Consider the following 19,928-nt stretch of genomic DNA (forward strand, 5'->3'; position numbering starts at 1 on the left):
AGGCGCGCGTATGCGTGCCCCGACGAGATGAAATTCGGGTGCGCACAGCTTGGCGACTCCACTGGGGACACTTAGAGGGTTCGGGCTCATTCCCGCTTGTTTTGTTTGCTTGTCTATTTACCGCTTTCCGCATTTCCCGCTTATCTACTTTACGCACTTTTATTTTCCGCACATGCATTGCACATCATACTAGCTTCTTAGGTACCTTGTCCGACATCCCACGGGCACCAATATAGGAAGCTAGGTTAGTCAGAGGTTCCGAGTAAGGGAACGGATCGAGTCGGCTATGCCACCGAACCGGCCCCCAAAGATCCTCGCTCGATTTCAAGGAATTCACACCCTTGAGTCGGGAGCCCCCATCCCTAGTTAGGGGTTCTCCCAGTAGCACCGAAAACCATGCATACACAGGGACCGTCATGCTGGACCAATTTTACCTTCATGCCGTCAACCAACCCTGTACGGACCCTAATGTGGACTCTCGTCGGGGCCCGCATTGCGCGCTTTTGGATCACGCGGCTTGGTCGGAACGTCCACTTTCCCGTGGAGACGCGCGTCAGACACGCGTGAGAGAAGGAGTCGCCACTTATCATTTTACGACCCGAAGGTCGAGGGCGGATAAGTTACCCGGGGTCTAGGGGTATGGAACACCTAGTTTGTCGTTAAGGCATTGATCTGTGCGGAACCGGAAAATCCGTGTTCGGGGGTTCATGTTACGTGCGGGCCTATATCCCGCACCCCCTTTCGGTACTCTGGTTTGCTAGGCTTGCATATTTTATGATTTACCGCGTGAATTAAGCTGCACTCGGCTCGCACGTTTTGACACCGGAGATTCGATGAACCAAACGATGTCGGTTGAGAAGCCGAGAGAGAAGTAAATCTATATGTCAGGGAATTGGTTCACAATCTTGCGTTACAGTTCATCGAACCATGGAGGTTGAATCCCTGCGTGAACCAGAACCGCGAGATCTTGGATTTACTTGTGTCTGGGCAAGCATTAGACCGATTCGATAATTCGACTCTCGGACCGTTCGCTCACCGACTGGAATTCTTACAGAATAAATGACCAAATAGAATCCTTACAATGCTCTCAAAACAATAAATACAAATTACAAAAGGATCGAATTCCAGTCGTTTTGCGTTCGGTTATTATTCCACTCTAACTCACCGTGAGTTTAGGGAAAAGACCGAAGAACTGAAATTCAATGGACGCTCTCACTGAATAGGGCGTTGGACCCTGTGTGTTGATTAGGGTGTTGGACCCTGTGCTCGATGATTAGGGCGTTGAACCCTAATATTATTCGGCCTAGGGATCAGGCTCGACCCACATGCAAACAGGTGCGGAAAGATAACACGCAACATGTTAATAACAGACAAAGTGTTTGTTATTGTCGTGTTTACGTGAATTAACATATTATTAACCCAGGGGTGTTTTTGCAAGCAAATGCCATATGCTAAACAATCAAACATGTGCCAACGTTTTAGCATTCGGCTTTGTTTTGAGAATTGACAAAGAGAGTCAAATCTCAAATGTGTGGATTGCTTTTACAATTGTTTGTATTGTGACACTGAATTACCACTGAATTAACCAAACTCGTGTTTTGACTCTAGATTTTAAATCTAGAATTCCTCCTAACCATTATCTAATGTTTGGTTAGGTCGAGTGAAAGGTTAATCGGCATTTTGCATGTTTTCTGACAGAGATAACCGTTCTAGTTACCCGAGTCTATGTTAGGATAACAGAAACTCATCAGTTAGATAAGAAAAGGCTATGCAGATGAACCTGCACCTGAACAGGTAGCCCATTCTTATCTCGTACTGTAGTGTTTCTGTTATGCTAACCCTAAGGGTGTCGCTGAATTGTGAAAAGACGATTTTGCCCTTTATTTGAAAATTGTTCTCAGAAAAGGGGGAAACATCGCAGTGCGGGCCGCCTCGGCCTGTAGCCGGTGTCAACCAAATCCCTGGATCGTCCAGGGTTGTGCAAGAACCCCGAAAAAGCCAAAGAATCGGTCGATCTGCCCGAAAGTGATCTAGAAAGACCTTCTGTATCCTGACCTGAGCTACTTGGAATCAGGTAAAAACTCAAGTTGAGACACAGAAGGCCTTTTTAGACGTCCATGCTATATCGGACCGCGTGTTTCGGGTTTTGAAATTGATAAGTTTGAAAAGGGCACCAACGTCCTTTGACGACTCGTCGACGCGAGTTATCAGTTAATGTCCAATTCGGGTAAACTTTATCAGTGTGAAGTGGGTTTAATCATGTGAGCGTTCCGATTAACCCGTTTGTGGAATTAATGCTTAAGGGTTGTGCCGAATGCATTAATTGTGAAAATGATTCGTGATTCGACGACCAAGACGATTCCATAAGGATCGAGGATAATTTGGTCCAATGATCGAAACTACCCTCGTAACCGAATGGACCCGAATGAGTCATCGATACTCGAATCCATGCATGCTTCGTTTAAAAGAGTCTTTACCTGATACTTTAACATAGGAATCATAAAGACATTGAAGTAAAAATTCACACCATCTGATAAACGAATTAAACTTGAGATAAGGAACTCATTCTTGACCCAAGGAAGGCCAAGAAGCCCTCGACTTCATCTTATGAAGGGCAGCCGAAGGTTCTCATGGCTCTATCCGAGTCACGAATGATTTCCTAATCGTGGTTTAATTATTTTTCGCATGCTCAAACATCAACCGTGATAAATAGCACTCCTTTTTAACAAAAGCCGGCGTTATCACGATTTGTTTAGCTCATTTAAACATACAAACATTCACAAACGTGTTAATTAAGGAAAAGGATAAAATAACACCGGCTTCATGCATGCAATAATGATAAAACAAACTCGGAAACTAACTTGAATAGGCTAAGGAGACCGATCTTAACCCGAAAAGAGCAATTTAAGTCTCAACTCTCTCATTTAGAGAGTTGGCCGAGAATTAATGTGCCATAGTCGGGTTGGGATAGTCTTCTTTACGATGATCCAAGCCCTTTTCCAACATGGTAGCAAGTCATAAGATAGTGCACATGCATAATATAACATAAAATTGCATAAAAATTAAATCTTGCAAATGAAACATGCATGAAACACCATAATACTCATTAGCCATGCAAAAATATAAAAAGCCCTAACTCCTCTAAGTCGAAAATGTTTTACCTAGCCTCGGAATACAAGGAAAGAGTCGGGGAAGTGTTTGAGAGTCGGGTGACTCGGTGGAACCCTTAAAAGGGTATTCGGGTGCAAGGGTGGACGTGCACGGGCGGGCTGGTGAAGGACACGGACGGGCGCGGGTGGCGCTGGTGACGGGCACGGATGGGCGCGGGTGACTGGCACGGACGCGCTGGGTGACGGGCACGGGCGCGCTGGGTGACAAGCACGGACGGGCGCGGGTGACGGGAGCGGACGGGCGCGGGTGACGGGCGCGGACGGGCGCGGGTGACGGGCGCGGGTGGCACTGGTGACGGGCGCGGGTGGCGCTGGTGACGGGCACGGGCGTGCTGGTGATGGTCACGGGCGTGCTGGATGACAGGCACGGGCGTGCTCGATGACGGACGCTCGGTGACGCTCGGTGACGGAAGCGGGTTGCGCTCGCGGGTTGCGCTCGGTGACGCTCGGTGACGGGCGCTGGGGTGCTCGGTGACAGACGCTGGTGACGCTCGCGGGTTGCGCTCGGTGACGCTCGGTGACGGACGCGGGTGTGCTCGGTGACGCTCAGTGACGGACGCGGGTTGCGCTCGGTGACGTTGGTGACACAAGTGACGCGTCACTGTTCATCCGAGAGCTCCAACTTCACCCGAAACGACCCAAAACGACGAGCAAACGACTCTAAACTAAAAAACTGGGTTCAGAAATGGAATCCTTGGGTCCGAAACATGTCGTCTATGAAGTTTGAAGAATTTGGATATAAGTCGGAATAGTACCCGCTATGGATCCCGACCTAAACTCCAAAGATATTTGGCTTGGTTTTTGGTTTTCATGAAGTTCTTTGCTTGCTGCTGGTTCCTAAGAAGTTGAGAGCATTTTCTAGAGGGAGAAACTAGCAAGATCATGTGTGCTTCATGAGTGATTAGCTTAATGACAAGTCGGCAATATATATGTGAAGCTAATGAGCAATTAAGCAAAACAAAGCACCATTAAGGGCCTCATTAGCAAAAGTCGGTTGCCCTAATGGAGATGAGGATGAATGTCCTCCATGTATCTTGATGAGGAAGAGCCAAGAAGCATTAATGGAGGAGGAGTTAATGGCTTGAGTGTTGACTAGAAAGACCAAAGATATTTTGGGCTAGGTGAGGGCAAGAGAGGAAGAGGAAAATGCCGAAAACTTTGGGGCAAAGGGCGGTTGCCCTTGGGCAGCCCGTGGGTCCCACGGCTTGTGAGGAGAAACCGGGAAAAGACTCGGGTCTCGATTGGTCGCGTATTCGAAGTTCGTGGTTCGAATTGAACGTCGAATTGTCGGTATGCGCGTGGAAAACGGAGTTAATGAGCCCGAGATTGACATTTTCCATTGAGAAATGTCCCGGATGTGTGTGAGGCTCGGAAGCCGATTTTGCCCATTGCAAGTGATCAGGGCGAAGTTGTCCGCTTCTGACAGCATATCTCGTATCTGCATCTCACGTTGGTCATTTTGACATAAGTTGTCAGACCACGTGAACAATCATCCCTTAAGCCAGTAATGCTAACGTGGGGCCGGAGACGTCCTAGGAGGCCGAAACTGGGTTTCTCAGGATGACTTCTGAGTTGCTTAGGCACTCCAGAGATTACTGTAACCTCTGTTTGTCAAGGTCAGACCTCCAAGGACTTGAAGAGTGTATCTGAGACCTCTAAAGCCCTGTTCGAGAGATCTAGATGAGTTGTGTGATTTATTCCGACGATTCCGCATTGAGCCTTGAGAAGGCTGGCATTGTGTAACGTAAGCATTCGGCGTCAAGTTTCCCCAAAGAGGACCTCCGGATATGGATTTCCACTGAAAATGGTCATTTCCGCTCCTCGGAGGTTACTCGGGAAACCGTGAAGGGTTTTGCCGTTTGTTTTGCCCCATTGTGAATGTCTGCTAGAGTTTTCTGGGCAATGCGGTATGAACTTCATTTGCCGTAATTCCATCAGACCATTCTCCGGCTATGGTCTTCTGAAGAGGGGTATGCTTATTTTGCCGTTCGGAAGTCATTTGAGGTATCTGTGTGACTTCCAAGAGACAATCTGAAGCATTGTTCATGCTCTGTGTTCTGATGGGGCATGGCCGCGTCTGATATTTGGCATTAACTTTTCTCCAGGAAACCGGCATTTTTGGACTTCCACTGAAAAGTTGTCTGTATACAGAAAGTTGTTCTGTATAGAGCAGATGATTTGCAAAATGCCTTTGAAGACATTTTCCATCTTTTTGGCACTGAAGTAGATTTTTGGAGTCCAATATTGGCTATCTTCCGATAACCGAGCGAACTATCGGAAAATAGTACTGTCCATGTGATATACTGAAAATGCTGGTTTTGGACGTTGTTGAATTCTCTGGTCGCTCTGTTGCCCTTTGGTGACCCCTAGAGTCCTTCTGTCATGTCCATGGGTCATTTGCTCAATTTTGCCGACTTGAGGATGAATAGTGATTTCTTGCTCTGCCTAGCCGTTTTCTGTATTCTGTTCAAGTCGTGGCTTGGATCATTGCTAATATCGTTGTTTGGAATGGTGAGCCAAAATGGGGTGCTGACAGCTTGCCCCTCTTTGACTGCTTGCTCGAGTAGAGGATGCAATCAAAGATTTCAAAAGCACCCCAGTTTGATAGCAATGATCAAGGTGGAATTTCCTATATGGCCCTCTCCTTCTTGCTTTGGATATGTGGGATGTTGTACCTAATAAAAAGGAAGTATGGTGAGATGCGCACAATAGACATGTAGAGTTCGAAACAAAGCTGAAACAGGCAATTAAAGTCGGGACTGACCCACGGGGACTGACCCCAATGCAAGAAAAGTAGTCGGGACTGACCCGAAGGGGACTGACCCCAATGCAAGAAAAGTAGTCGGGACTGACCCGAAGGGGACTGACCCCAATGCAAGAAAAGTAGTCGGGACTGACCCGAAGGGTTTGCAATATGCACGGGGCGCATACCGAATGAGCTGCATGGTTCAAAGGCGCCTACCCGGTGGACTTGCGAGGTGCACGAGCGCTTGCTCGGCGGGTTTGCAATATGCACGGGGCGCATACCGAATGAACTGCATGGTTCAAAGGCGCCTACCTAGTGGACTTGCGATGTGCACTGCGATCCTGAGAGGGTGCACGCTAATTAAAGTGCATTGCGGAAATAAATGTGCACTACAATCCTGAGAGGGTGCACGCTAATTAAAGTGCATTGCGGAAATAAATGTGCACTGCAATCCTGAGAGGGTGCACGCTAATTAAAGTGCATTGCGGAAATAAATGTGCACTGCAATCCTGAGAGGGTGCACGCTAATTAAAGTGCATTGCGGAAATAAATGTGCACTGCAATCCTGAGAGGGTGCACGCTAATTAAAGTGCATTGCGGAAATAAATGTGCACTGTAATCCTGAGAGGGTGCACGCTAATTAAAGTGCATTGCGGAAATAAATGTGCACTGCAATCCTGAGAGGGTGCACGCTAATTAAAGTGCATTGCAGAAATAAATGTCCACTGCAATCCTGAGAGGGTGCACGCTAATTAAAGTGCATTGCGGAAATAAATGTGCACTGCGATCCTGAGAGGGTGCACGCTAATGAAAGTGCATTGCAGAAATAAATGTGCGCGAAGTAAATGCAAACACTGAGGAGTAGTGTGAGGTGTCGAAGGAATCATTGTGTTTCTTCCCTCGTTAATTTCGTCCATGTCGCAATCGATGCTGTGGTAGGACGTTTCATTGCTCGCCAACTGATTGCGATGTAACTGAGTGCCTGGAGTGTTATCCTGAAGGTCTCTCTTCGGATTTAGACTGTAGTCTTTGGCATAAGACAGACATGCATTCGTCGAAGAGAAACTCTTTTCGGGGTTCAAATCCTGCTTCCTGCATCTAGAATCGAAAGGGCTAATAGTGGTTGTCAATCCTACTCTATAGCCATAATGAAGATGTATAAAGAAGTCTGAATAATAATGCTTTGGGGATTTGAACATGATGACCATTTAAAGGGGTGGTCGTCTCCCGCTAAATTGTGACTCGACAAAAAGGCTTATGTTTACAGAACGGGCATGACCCGTAGAATTTGCATTAGGGAAAACGGAGGGATTTTGGGATCCTCCACATCAAGGATACGACGATTCGACTGCATGTCGAAACATGTCTTGTGCTGTGAGAGTCAAAGAGAGTTTGCTTGCATCGGAGACTGCCAAACTACTACTTGTTGTCGCTTCACACTGAGTGTAGCTGTCATTCCATAGTCGAGCTGCCGAAGGCCCCTAACTTTTGCCTAGGTCGCAAGGTGCGTGACGACCTAGCGGGGTATTCTTTTAGACTCTTCTCTCATTTAGAGCTCACCTTTTGCTATGACCGTCCCACTTGGATCTGGTCATACCTCTCGGTTCCTCTAACTTTTGCCTAGAGCACCCTTTCGGGTTTTCACTCTAGCGAGGATTTCATTTTGTACTCTCCTTTTGCCACGGTCCCCCTTTGGCGGGATTTTAAACTGTGCCCCTCCTTCCCTAATTTTTGCCCAGGCCACCTCAAAGAGGTTTTCAACCTAGCGGGAGATTTATTATTTTTCTCTCAGGACAAGTTCAGAGAAAGGGGAAGAGCAGAAACGGGGAGTGTATTAATAAGCGGAAATGAAAGTGCTGGGAGATTGTACATGCAAAGAAAGTTAAAAATGTAATGTGCACTTGAGGAAAACGTCCACGTGGAATGAGAGAAACACCATCACGGATAGTATTTCTTGAGTGTATCAGCGTTGACCGGAAGAGCGTTCTCGTTCCCGTCCATATCATTGAGAATGATTGCCCCCCTGTCAAAGACTTCTTTAACAATGAAGGGACCGTCGTATTTGTAAGCAAACTTGCCCCTGGAATCCGGGGCGATATGCAAAACCTTCCGCAGGACAAGGTCGCCAGGGCTGAACTCGCGGGGACGAACTTTCTTGTTAAAAGCTCGGGCCATTCTTTGCTGATAGCACTGACCGTGGCAAAGCGCTGTTAGCCGCCTCTCATCAATGAGATTGAGCTGTTCGTAGCGTTGCTTCGCCCACTCTGCTTCCTTGAGCTTGGACTCGGCCAGGATCCTCATAGAGTGAATCTCTACTTCGATTGGAAGAACTGCTTCCATGCCGTAGACCAAAGAATATGGGGTTGATCCAGTGGACGAGCGGATAGAAGTCCGATACGCCAAGAGTGCGAACGGGAGCATCTCGTGCCAGTCTCTGTAATTAACTATCATCTTTTCAATGATTTTCTTTATGTTCTTGTTTGCTGCCTCTACCGTGCCGTTCATTTGTGGACGATACGGAGAGGAGTTGCGGTGTAGAATCTTGAACTGTGCACAGAGCTCGTCGATGAGCTTATTATTCAAATTCTTGGCGTTGTCTGTGACAAGTGTCGCAGGGACCCCGTAACGTGCGATAATGTCGCGTTTGAGGAAGCGTGCCACGGTTTTTGCAGTGACCGATGCAAGGGTGATAGCTTCGATCCATTTGGTGAAGTAATCGATAGCTACCAGTATGTACAAGTGCCCATTGGATGCTTTGGGGTTAATAGGACTAATCACGTCCATGCCCCACATTGAAAAGGGCCACGGAGCAGCCATTGGATGCAGCTCATTGGGTGGTGCTCTGATCTGATTTGCGTAAACTTGACACAAGTGACAATGCCTGACATGTTTGACGCAGTCAGTCTCCATGGTGAACCAGAAATACCCAAGTCGCATGAGCTTCTTTGCTAGCATGAGCCCGTTCATGTGAGGTCCGCAATTTCCCTCGTGCATTTCTTCCATGAGGCGTTGTGCCTCATTCTCATCAACACACCGAAGCAGTGTGGCATCGAATGAACGGCGGTAAAGGTTTCACCACTCAGGAAGAAATTTGCTGCAATGCGCCGAAGAGTCCTCCGGTCATGTCGATTGGTGAATGCTGGGAATTGACCCGTTTGTAGCAAGTGCTTAATGTTTGCGTACCACGGTTTGCCGTCGACAGCGTCGATTACATCGCAATGGGCAGGACCCTGAGCAATCTCAAACTCGAGGGGCTCGATGAGATTCTCTTTTGTGATGCTAACCATGGAAGCGAGTGTTGCGAGGGCATCGGCGAACTGGTTCTTCATGCGCGGTGTGTATGTAAATGAGATGTCCTTGAAGTTTTCTGTCAAGTCTTCAAGGTACTCATGATATGGCACCAGTTTTGGATCTTTCGTCTTCCACTGTTTGAGTGTCTGAAAGATTGTGAGCATGGAATCTCCAAACACTTCAAGCTCTTTGACTTTGAGGTCGATTGCCGCTCGCAAGCCGAGGATACATGCCTCATATTCGGCTATGTTGTTGGTGAAGGGGAAGTCAATCTTCGCTGCAACAGGAAAATGACGCCCTTCCGGGGATATCAGCACTGCGCCAATCCCTGATCCGGTGGAATTGACTGCACCATCGAAGTACATCTTCCATCTAGTAATTTCCTCCTCACCACTCATTTGAAGGATTTTTTCGTCTGGGAAGTCAGAGTCGATCGGTGTGTCATCGACAATCGGGAACTCTGCTAGATGATCTGTTATCGCTTGGCCCTTGACTGATGTGCGCGACACATATTCGATGTCGTACTCCGTCAGTTGGCAACGCCATTTTGCTATATTCCTCATGGAGGACGAAGTGCTAAGTAGATATTTCAAAGGATCTGTCTTCGACAGCAGGCGAACAGTATGGTAGAGAGTGTATTGCCGGAGCCTTTGCATGACCCACACAAGTGCGCAACACATTTTCTCTATCTCAGGGTAGTTGGACTCCCCTTCAGTGAACTTTTTGCTTAAATAATAAATTGCTCGCTCTGAGTGAGAGGACTCGTCCTTTTGCCCTAACATGCATCCGATGGATTGTCGGCGCACCATCAAGTACAAAATGAGAGGACGATCAGGTGAAGGTGGAACTAACACCGGCGGCTGACTTAGATATGCCTTGATGGTATCAAAAGCTTTCTGACACTCATCATCCCATTTGACCGCTGCGTTTTTGCGAAGCAGACGGAAGAGTGGTTGGCACTTGTCTGTCAAATTTGCAATGAAACGCGCGATGTAATTCAGCCGTCCTAAGAAGCTCCTCACTTCGCGCACTGTCGATGGAGGGGGCAATTCGATGATCGCTTTAACTTTGTCAGGGTCGACCTTGATGCCTTCCTCACTAACTATAAACCCTAACAATTTCCCTGACTTGACGCCAAATGTGCATTTTGCTGGGTTAAGTCGGAGTTTGTATTTCTTGAGGCGGTTGAACAATCGTTTGAGGTTAACCAAATGATCTTCTCCTTCTTTGGACTTCGCGATCATGTCGTCGACATAGACCTCGATCTCTTTATGCATCATGTCATGAAAGAGAGTGACCATTGCCCGTTGATAGGTTGCCCCGCATTTTTGAGACGAAGGCATGACTTTGTAGCAAAATGTACCCCACATCGTGATGAATGTGGTCTTGACCTTGTCTTCTTCGGCCATCTGAATCTGATTGTATCCAGAAAAACCGTCCATGAAGGAGAATTGTGTGTGGCGCGCTGTATTGTCCACCAAGACATCGATGTGTGGCAGCGGAAAATTATCCTTTGGGCTAGCCCTATTGAGATCTCGATAGTCGATGCAGACTCTGACTTTCCTATTCTTCTTCTCCACTGGAACAATGTTCGCTACCCATTCAGAGTAATTGCATACCTCCAAGAATCCCGCGTCTACTTGCTTGATGACTTCTTCCTTAATGCGTAAGAGAAGGTCAGCTCGTTGACGTCGCAAGTGTTGGCGTTTGGGTGGGAATCTTTCAGTATCGAGTGGGAGGAAATGCTTTACGATTGAGGGGTCTAGGCCTGGCATATCGGCGTAGGACCAAGCGAAGACCTCCTAGTACTCTGTCAAGAAGTCGATCATTCGGGTCCTCTGTGCAGGGTCGAGTCCCGTTCCGATTCTAAGGGTGCGTGGTTCTTTTGCATTGCCTATGTTGATGTCTTCGGTTGGCTCGACGGAAGTGAGTTGGTGGTTTTCGAGACGATGCAAACTCTCTTCTATCTCGGGCACGCGACCGTCCTCGTCAAGTCCTTCCCCGAAGTATATGGGTAGGGACTTTCCGAGATGTGTTTCGAGTGAATCCGAATCGTTATATCCATGATTTGGATTCGATTGGAGCCTGGACATGAAAGTGAATTGTCTTAGAAATTAAAGGTGTTAGAAGCGAGTGCAAGAGAGAATTTAGGCACAGGAAATCAAAAAAAACATGCAGGGATTCTATTAACAAGCCATAACAAAAACCCCTCTTCTGTCATGTGGCTTATGGCATTGCCGACATGCAGGTAGCATTATGTATAAAGACCGTCTTACACATCGGCAACTATGCCCGAGTAGAGCGGAATTGAAGTCCAGTTGGTAAGCTCCTCATCCTCCTGTACAAGGCGGATATGAACCTTAGAAGATGTCTCCTCAATGTCGGCATATATGGCTGGCGAAGCCAAAAACGCTTCAACTGCATCCGAAGAGAAGTCATCTGTTTCAGTGATCGGGTTCTCGGAGGTGCCTCCCATGATTTGCGGTGGTGCTGCAAAAAACTGTGAGAGTGGTGGAAACGGCATGCCCCTATAGAGCTTCCCATAATGTGCAGCAAGGCGGTGTAGATGTTTTCCACGACGAGCTTGCATGATCTCATGGCAGGAGGGGCGAAAGCCGAGTCCCCTCCTATTGCGATATTTCTCCATTTCAATCGGTCGAAGGATTCCCTGTGCACGTGCCCCGAGTCCAGTTCCAGGGACATAATTGTTCTTCAAGAGAACCTTTCCAATCATGCGATCAGTTCGTGATGGACTGACCTCTCCGTAGTCTCGAATTACGGAGATCATGTCGAAAGAATGGAAGGGAAGATTCTGATCTTCTCCAATGCTGATATAAGGGATGGCCGTTTCCTTATAGATCACGTAATCTTCCTCGCCGTTGACAGTGATGAGTTTGCCTTCGGCAAAGAATTTCAACTTCTGGTGCAATGATGAAGGAACGGCGCCGGCGGCGTGAATCCACGGCCTTCCAAGTAGGAGACTAAAAGCATTGGGTATTTCCAGGATCTGGAAGGTAATAGAGAATGAGCAAGGACCCACATCAATTAGGAGATCAATTTCGCCGTTCACCACTCTCTTAGAGCCGTCAAAGGCTCGAACGGTGGTCTTGCTTGCACGAATGCGACTCATGTCCACGTTCATCTGTTTCAACGTGGAGACGGGGCAAACGTTAAGAGCAGAGCCGTTGTCGATCATGACTCGACCCACGACGTGGTTGTTGCACTTGCAAACTATGTGCAATGCCCGCAAGTGTCCTTGTCCTTCCGTGGGAATTTCGTCTTCCGAAAAGGAAATCTGATTCGAGAAAATAGAGTTCACCGTCTCCTCGATTCTATTCGGTGCAGTATCTTTCGGGACTTGTGCCGCAGTGAGAACTTTCAGCAAAGCGTTCCGATGAGGTTCGGAGTTCAAAAGCAATGCGAGCAACGATATATGAGCTGGTGACTTGCTCATTTGCTCGACCACTTTGTATTCGCTTGCTTTGATCACCTTCATGAAATCTTCGGCTTCTTGATCGGTGACCTTCTTTGTAGAGAATGACACGGCTTTTGGAACGGTTGAGAACTCATTAGTGGGAGCCTTTCCTTTGTCAACAGGCTCTGGACCCTAATAAACCCGTCCCGAACGCGTGATTCCCATCGCGCTCATCTCCAGTTCTGCACTGGCAACCTCGCTCTTATATGTCCAGGGAACTCGACTATCGTGATAAGGCTCCTTTGCAGGAACTTCTATAACGAACGGGACGGGAGCGAATGCGACTTCTACTGGAGCATAGTTAATGGCAAATGGAGTTGAGGCCTTTTGCGCATCTTCTTCCTCCTCAATAGCAGCAATGCTAATCATGTTCACAGAAGGTCCTGCACTTGATCCATGATCAGGAAGAGGATTTGCACGGACATTTGGCGGCTTCACCTCATTAAAGGAGATTTGTCTTGCATCAATCATCTCTTGAATTTTATCCCGGAGTCTCCAACAAGTATCCAGGGTATGACCAGGAGCACCCCGATGAAATTCGCATCGAAGATTCTGGTTCTGCATGGACGGATCGAAACGGGAATTTGGTGCTTCTGTTTTGATCTTGTCGCCTGCAAGGAGCTGTCTGAATATGTGAGAGGGAGGAGCCGGTAAATTGGTGTATTGCTTGCGTGAACGCGGTTGAGCAGCACTGTCTAGGAGCTGGGACATGTTGAGCCGGCTGAGGAGGTCTCGAAGCCGGGGGTCTAGCTTGTTGAACTTGAACAGGAGGGTACGGTTGCGGAGGTTGCGACTGGATAACAGTGGGCGGGGTTGAGAAGTAAGCTTGCGGTGTTTGATGAGGTTGCACATACTGCACGGGATGCGCATATGGCTGAGAAATCGGTAATGCAGGGGAGTAGTCCACCGACATTGGGTGTGGAGCTTGATGTCCAGAATTGACGATGCCAATAGTCGCTTCTTTGCTTCTTCTGGATGTTCCGGCAGTTTGTTTCTTCGGTGTGTCTCCGTCTTTCTTCCTTGCCGGATCTTCAATTCTTCCTAGCTTAACTCCCATATCCAACTTCTTTCCTGCCTCAATCAGGTCTGAGAAAAAGGAAGTATGAGCCAGGAGATGTAAGTAATACGCGCCTCTGAGCGTAAAATGAAACAGTTGAACTTGCTGACGCTCAGTGATTGGAGGTATGTGCTTTGCCGCTTTTCCCCTCCATTCCGTTGCGTATGCTTCGAAAGTTTGACTTTCTTTCATCTCTGCCATGCTAAGATCAAGAAGAGTAGGAGGTGTCTCTGCACAGAATCGGTATTGGTCGAGGAATTTCCGAGAAAGATCTGTCCATGTAGGGATGTCGCCGGCTTTCAGGGTCATAAACCAATCTAGCGCCGATCCCGTAAGACTGTCTTGGAAAGTCTGAATGACAAATTCCTCGTAATGCCAATACGGAAGCATTTTGCTATGGTAGTGACGAAGATGATGCCGAGGGTCTTTGGTCCCATCGTACCTCTTAAAATCTGGAATTTTGATCTTAGGGGGTAACAACATGCCCGGAAAGAGATTCCAGTCACTGTCACCGAAGTCAGGACGGGACGTGCCTGCTTGGAGGGTTCGAATGGTTTCCTCCATTCTCTTCATTCTTTTCTCCTATTCATTTTCAGGAGGAATGTTCGTCGGTAGAGCTGCAGGTGCGGCATGAGTAGGCGTGCCTGACTCAGTGGGAGGAATATTTAGAGGCGGTGGAGTTTGGTAGGAGAAGCTCATTTGGGTTTGTGGAGCTTGGAAGGAAAAAGGTTCCGTAGTGGGAACAGGGATTTGTGTGATCGCGACTGGAGGAACCGTCGGTGGTGGAACGGTGTAAATGGGAGATTGAGTAGGTATGGTCAGCGGCAGCAAAGTGATCATTGTGGGATTTGTTGATAGGAATGTCGTGGGTGGAAATGGCACTGATGTAGGGGCCGGTGGTGATGGCATAGGATCACTGACCGGGCTGATTGTCGGCACATATGTCATTGCTGGAAAAGACATATCTTCGCTATCAGTCACATAAATAGGAGGGTCGATCGAATTCCGATGAACAGTTGTCCTGCGTTCAGGAGACGGAGTGTGGCTCGAGGAAGCTCGGTTTTGATCCCGAAGCATAGCCATGAGCTTTGTCATACTGGTGTTCATGTTGGCAGCCAACTGATTAACGATCCCTTCAAGTGCAGCAAAACGCACGGGATCGACAACATTGGATGACGCCTGTGTAGGAGAAGGGAAATGCATTGGAATAGCACCGGAATACGCTGTAGATGCTGGGGATGATATCACGCGTGTGTCTTCCGGAATGGACTGGGCAGGCATCGGTGGCGCGTCTTGCTCCGAGATAACAGGTTGTTGCTCTTCGGCCATTCTTCCGCGTGCCCGAGTAGGGTATCGATGCGACGCCAGTTGTTAGTACCTATATATGTGTAAGTGTATAAGTGCAATTATTGTGTGTTAACCATCTTCGAGATGTAAATGACACTATATAAATGCGTGAGATGTATGAGTTTAAAAAACACTAATGCCATTACATCAGCTTGATTCACGTTTCATAATTTACAAAGGCAGTCTGTTCAAAAGGAAACATAAACATTAAACCGCCAACTGTTACGACCCGTAGCTAAGTGAGCGCTACGCGGGTTCTATACAGGCAAAAACGCTCAGCAAATGAGCTCAAGGGTGGGAGATCCTCCACGCTCTTGCCTGCGCTCGATCCAGCGTAGCGTTCAAACGCGCTATCTCCCTGTCTTGGCCGGCTACGCGTGCACGAGTTTGAACCAACTCGCTCTGAAGCTCTCTGTGATCAGTGAGTTCTGCGCGAATATCCACTAGCTCACAGCGAAGACGATCTCGTTCTGCCCTAATAACCTGCAGCTCTGTGCGCGCGACTCCTTGGACTGAGCTTTTTGCATCTGAAATGTCTGCGTGAGATGTCGGCAGCATCTGTGGCATGCGTAGCCGACGAACAGGTGCGAATCCATATGGATGGAACTGCATCACATACGCCGCTGTAGCTGCGAAAGCTCGCTCGTCGTCAGTGGGATGCTCTGGGAAGTACAGTTCCTGGACGATGCACGTGCTCCATAAGCGTCGGACCTCTCTAACCCGTAGAATCCTATCCGGGAGTGAAATTGTGGTGTTTGCCCACCTGAAGCGGTGTGAAGTGCGATATGCTTCTATAGGAATATCTTGTAGCCCACCGAGTTGTCTGATGACTCGGGATGGAAAGATAAGTGTGCTCCCTAAATGACTGATTAAGGGAAGTCCTATAATTGAAGGACATCCCATGATCATGGGACCGCCAGGATTCCAACGTGTAGTCCATAAAAACTGTGTTGGGGTGAGTTCCTCCATAAACTGTCTCCAGTCGGTGTAGTTACGGTCGGAGGGTCGAAACACATGAAGTAAACGAGCGATGAGTGATCGCTCGTCGGTGATACATGAAAAAGGATGAGATAAGCCGAACGGTCTAATGTGTGCTAGAAGCCATATCTGAAGTAGATGTGGAGATCCTCTCATCCTACCCCGTCGATTCTCTCGTACATAGCCAAGAGACCGAATGGTCTCAGCCAAAACGGCTTCCACATAACTATGGCCTCCTACCACTTGGAGGATGACCTGAGCAAGTGCCCTGTCTGTGAGGTTCGACGAGTACGGGAATAGCATAGTCCCGAAGATGAGTAAAAGAAACCCGTGACAAGCGTCCCGCTGATAAGACTCTCCCGTGGCATTCAGAGCACGGGTCTGTATGAAATCTATGAGCCATGTGGTCCTAATGCTGTGCTCCCCTCCATACTGCAGCTCGCAATGAATTTCTTCGTTGCGGAGACCTAAAAGGATGGCTAGTCTGTTCTGTATCGTGGCAAACTGGTTAGGCACCACGATGTCATGAATCGGTATAGACAGCTGAAGAAGTGTCGCATATTCTTCTACTGTAGGGGCTAACTCTGTTCCATGAAAGCTGAAAACGGCTCGCTGAGTGTCCCAAAAACTAATAGCAGTTCTGAGTAGGGTCCAATCGATGGGGGAATCGGCGAGTAATGGTAGGTCTCCTATGAAGAGCCGGAGGAATGCACGGTCTACTGGGCGGAATATGTTCCAAAGGCGAGTAATGTCCGCAGACGGTGTGATGATGACATCCAGCCTAGGACAGGGACGCGGGCGATCCATTCTTACCTAAATGGATAAGATATTGGTTTAATGTTTATAAACAAACTGATGCAATGTCCTAGTTTGTTTTGAAAATATGCATGCAGGTGCAGAAAATAAATTATAGCACAAGTTCTTTACATTATACAACACTCCTTTAGTGAAAACAACAAAAGGCTCGCCTAAAAGAGAAAACTACGAGCCGACTCAAAGACTCAACTTTTGGGTCGGTTGGCGGCGTGAAGGTTATTTTTGGTCCAGCATGACGGTCCCTGTTTATGCATGGTTTCAGTGTTCTACTGGGAAAACTACTAACTAGGGATGGGGGCTCTCAATTCAAGGGCGTCAATTCCTTGAAATCGAGCGAGGATCTTTGGGGGCCGGTTTAGTGGCGGAGCCGACTCGATCCGTTCCCATACTCGGAACCTCTGACTAACCTAGCTTCCTAAATCGGCGCCCGTGGGATTTCAGGCGAGGTACCTAAATCCACTAGAATGATGCAATGCAAGTGCAGAAAGTAAAGGTGCATAAAGTATATAAGCGGAAAATTGCAAGAAGCGGTAAATGAACATGCAAGCAAGCAAACGAATCGAGCCTGAACCCACTAAGTATGTCCCCAGTGGAGTCGCCAAGCTGTACGGACCCGAATGTGGACTCTCGTCGGGGCCCGCATTGTGCGCTTTTGGATCGCGCGGCTTGGTCGGAACGTCCACCTTCCCGTGGGGACGCGCGTCGGACACGCGTGAGAGAAGGAGTCGCCACTTATCATTTTACGACCCGAAGGTCGAGGGCGGATAAGTTACCCGGGGTCTAGGGGTATGGAACACCTAGTTTGTTGTTAAGGCATTGATCTGTGCGGAACCGAAAAATCCGTGTTTGGGGGTTCATGTTACGTGCGGGCCTATATCCCGCACGCCCTTTCGGTACTCTGGTTTGCTAGGCTTGCATATTTTATGATTTACCGCGTGAATTAAGCTGAACTCGGCTCGCACGTTTTGACACCGGAGATTCGATGAACCAAACGATGTCGGTTGAGAAGCCGAGAGAGAAGTAAATCTATATGTCAGGGAATTGGTTCACAATCTTGCGTTACAGTTCATCGAACCATGGAGGTTGAATCCCTGCGTGAACCAGAACCGCGAGATCTTGGATTTACTTGTGTCTGGGCAAGCATTAGACCAATTCGACTAATTCGACTCTCGGACCGTTCGCTCACCGACTGGAATTCTTACAGAATAAATGAACCAAATAGAATCCTTACAATGCTCTCAAAACAATAAATACAAATTACAAAAGGATCGAATTCCAGTCGTTTTGCGTTCGGTTATTATTCCACTCTAACTCACCGTGCGTTTAGGGAAAAGACCGAAGAACTGAAATTCAATGGACGCTCTCACTGAATAGGGCGTTGGACCCTGTGTGTTGATTAGGGTGTTGGACCCTGTGCTCGATGATTAGGGCGTTGAACCCTAATATTATTCGGCCTAGGGATCAGGCTCGACCCACATGGCAAACAGGTGCGGAAAGATAACACTCAACATGTTAATAACAGACAAAGTGTTTGTTATTGTCGTGTTTACGTGAATTAACATATTATTAACCCAGGGGTGTTTTTGCAAGCAAATGCCATATGCTAAACAATCAAACATGTGCCAACGTTTTAGCATTCGGCTTTGTTTTGAGAACTTGACAAAGAGAGTCAAATCTCAAATGTGTGGATTGCTTTTACAATTGTTTTGTATTGTGACACTGAATTACCACTGAATTAACCAAACTCGTGTTTTGACTCTATATTTTAAATCTAGAATTCCTCCTAACCATTATCTAATGTTTGGTTAGGTCGAGTGAAAGGTTAATCGGCATTTTGCATGTTTTCTGACAGAGATAACCGTTCTAGTTACCCGAATCTATGTTAGGATAACAGAAACTCATCAGTTAGATAAGAAAAGGCTATGCAGATGAACCTGCACCTGAACAGGTAGCCCATTCTTATCCCGTACTGTAGTGTTTCTGTCATGCTAACCCTAAGGGTGTCGCTGAATTGTGAAAAGACGATTTTACCCTTTATTTGAAAATTGTTCTCAGAAAAGGGGGAAACATCGCAGTGCGGGCCGCCTCGGCCTGTAGCCGATGTCAACCAAATCCCTGGATCGTCCAAGGTTGTACAAGAACCTCGAAAAAGCCAAAGAATCGGTCGATCTGCCCGGAAGTGATCTAGAAAGATCTTCTATATCCTGACCTGAGCTACCTGGAATCAGGTAAAAACTCAAGTTGAGATACAGAAGGCATTTTTAGATGTCCATGCAATATCGGACCGCGTGTTTCGGGTTTTGAAATTGATAAGTTTGAAAAGGGCACCAACATCCTTTGACGACTCGTCGACGCGAGTTAGCAGTTAATGTCCAATTCGGGTAAACTTTATCAGTGTGAAGTGGGTTTAATCATGTGAGCGTCCCGATTAACCCTTTTGTGGAATTAATGCTTAAGGGTTGTGCCGAATGCATTAATTGTGAAAATGATTCGTGATTCGACGACCAAGACGATTCCATAAGGATCGAGGATAATTTGGTCCAATGACCGAAACTACCCTCGTAACCGAATGGACCCGAATGAGTCATCGATACTCGAATCCATGCATGCTTCGTTTAAAAGAGTCTTTACCTGATACTTTAACATAGGAATCATAAAGACATTGAAGTAAAAATTCACACCATCCGATAAACGAATTAAACTTGAAATAAGGAACTCATTCTTGACCCAAGGAAGGCCAAGAAGCCCTCGACTTCATCTTATGAAGGGTGGCCGAAGGTTCTCATGGCTCTATCCGAGTCACGAATGATTTCCTAATCGTGGTTTAATTATTTTTCGCATGCTCAAACATCAACCGTGATAAATAGCACTCCTTTTTAACAAAAGCCGGCGTTATCACGATTTGTTTAGCTCATTTAAACATACAAACATTCACAAACGTGTTAATTAAGGAAAAGGATAAAATAACACCGGCTTCATGCATGCAATAATGATAAAACAAACTCGAAAACTAACTTGAATAGGCTAAGGAGACCGATGTTAACCCGA

This window comes from Punica granatum, unplaced genomic scaffold (assembly GCF_007655135.1).
Source record: "Punica granatum isolate Tunisia-2019 unplaced genomic scaffold, ASM765513v2 Contig00347, whole genome shotgun sequence".
Lineage (NCBI taxonomy): Eukaryota > Viridiplantae > Streptophyta > Magnoliopsida > Myrtales > Lythraceae > Punica > Punica granatum.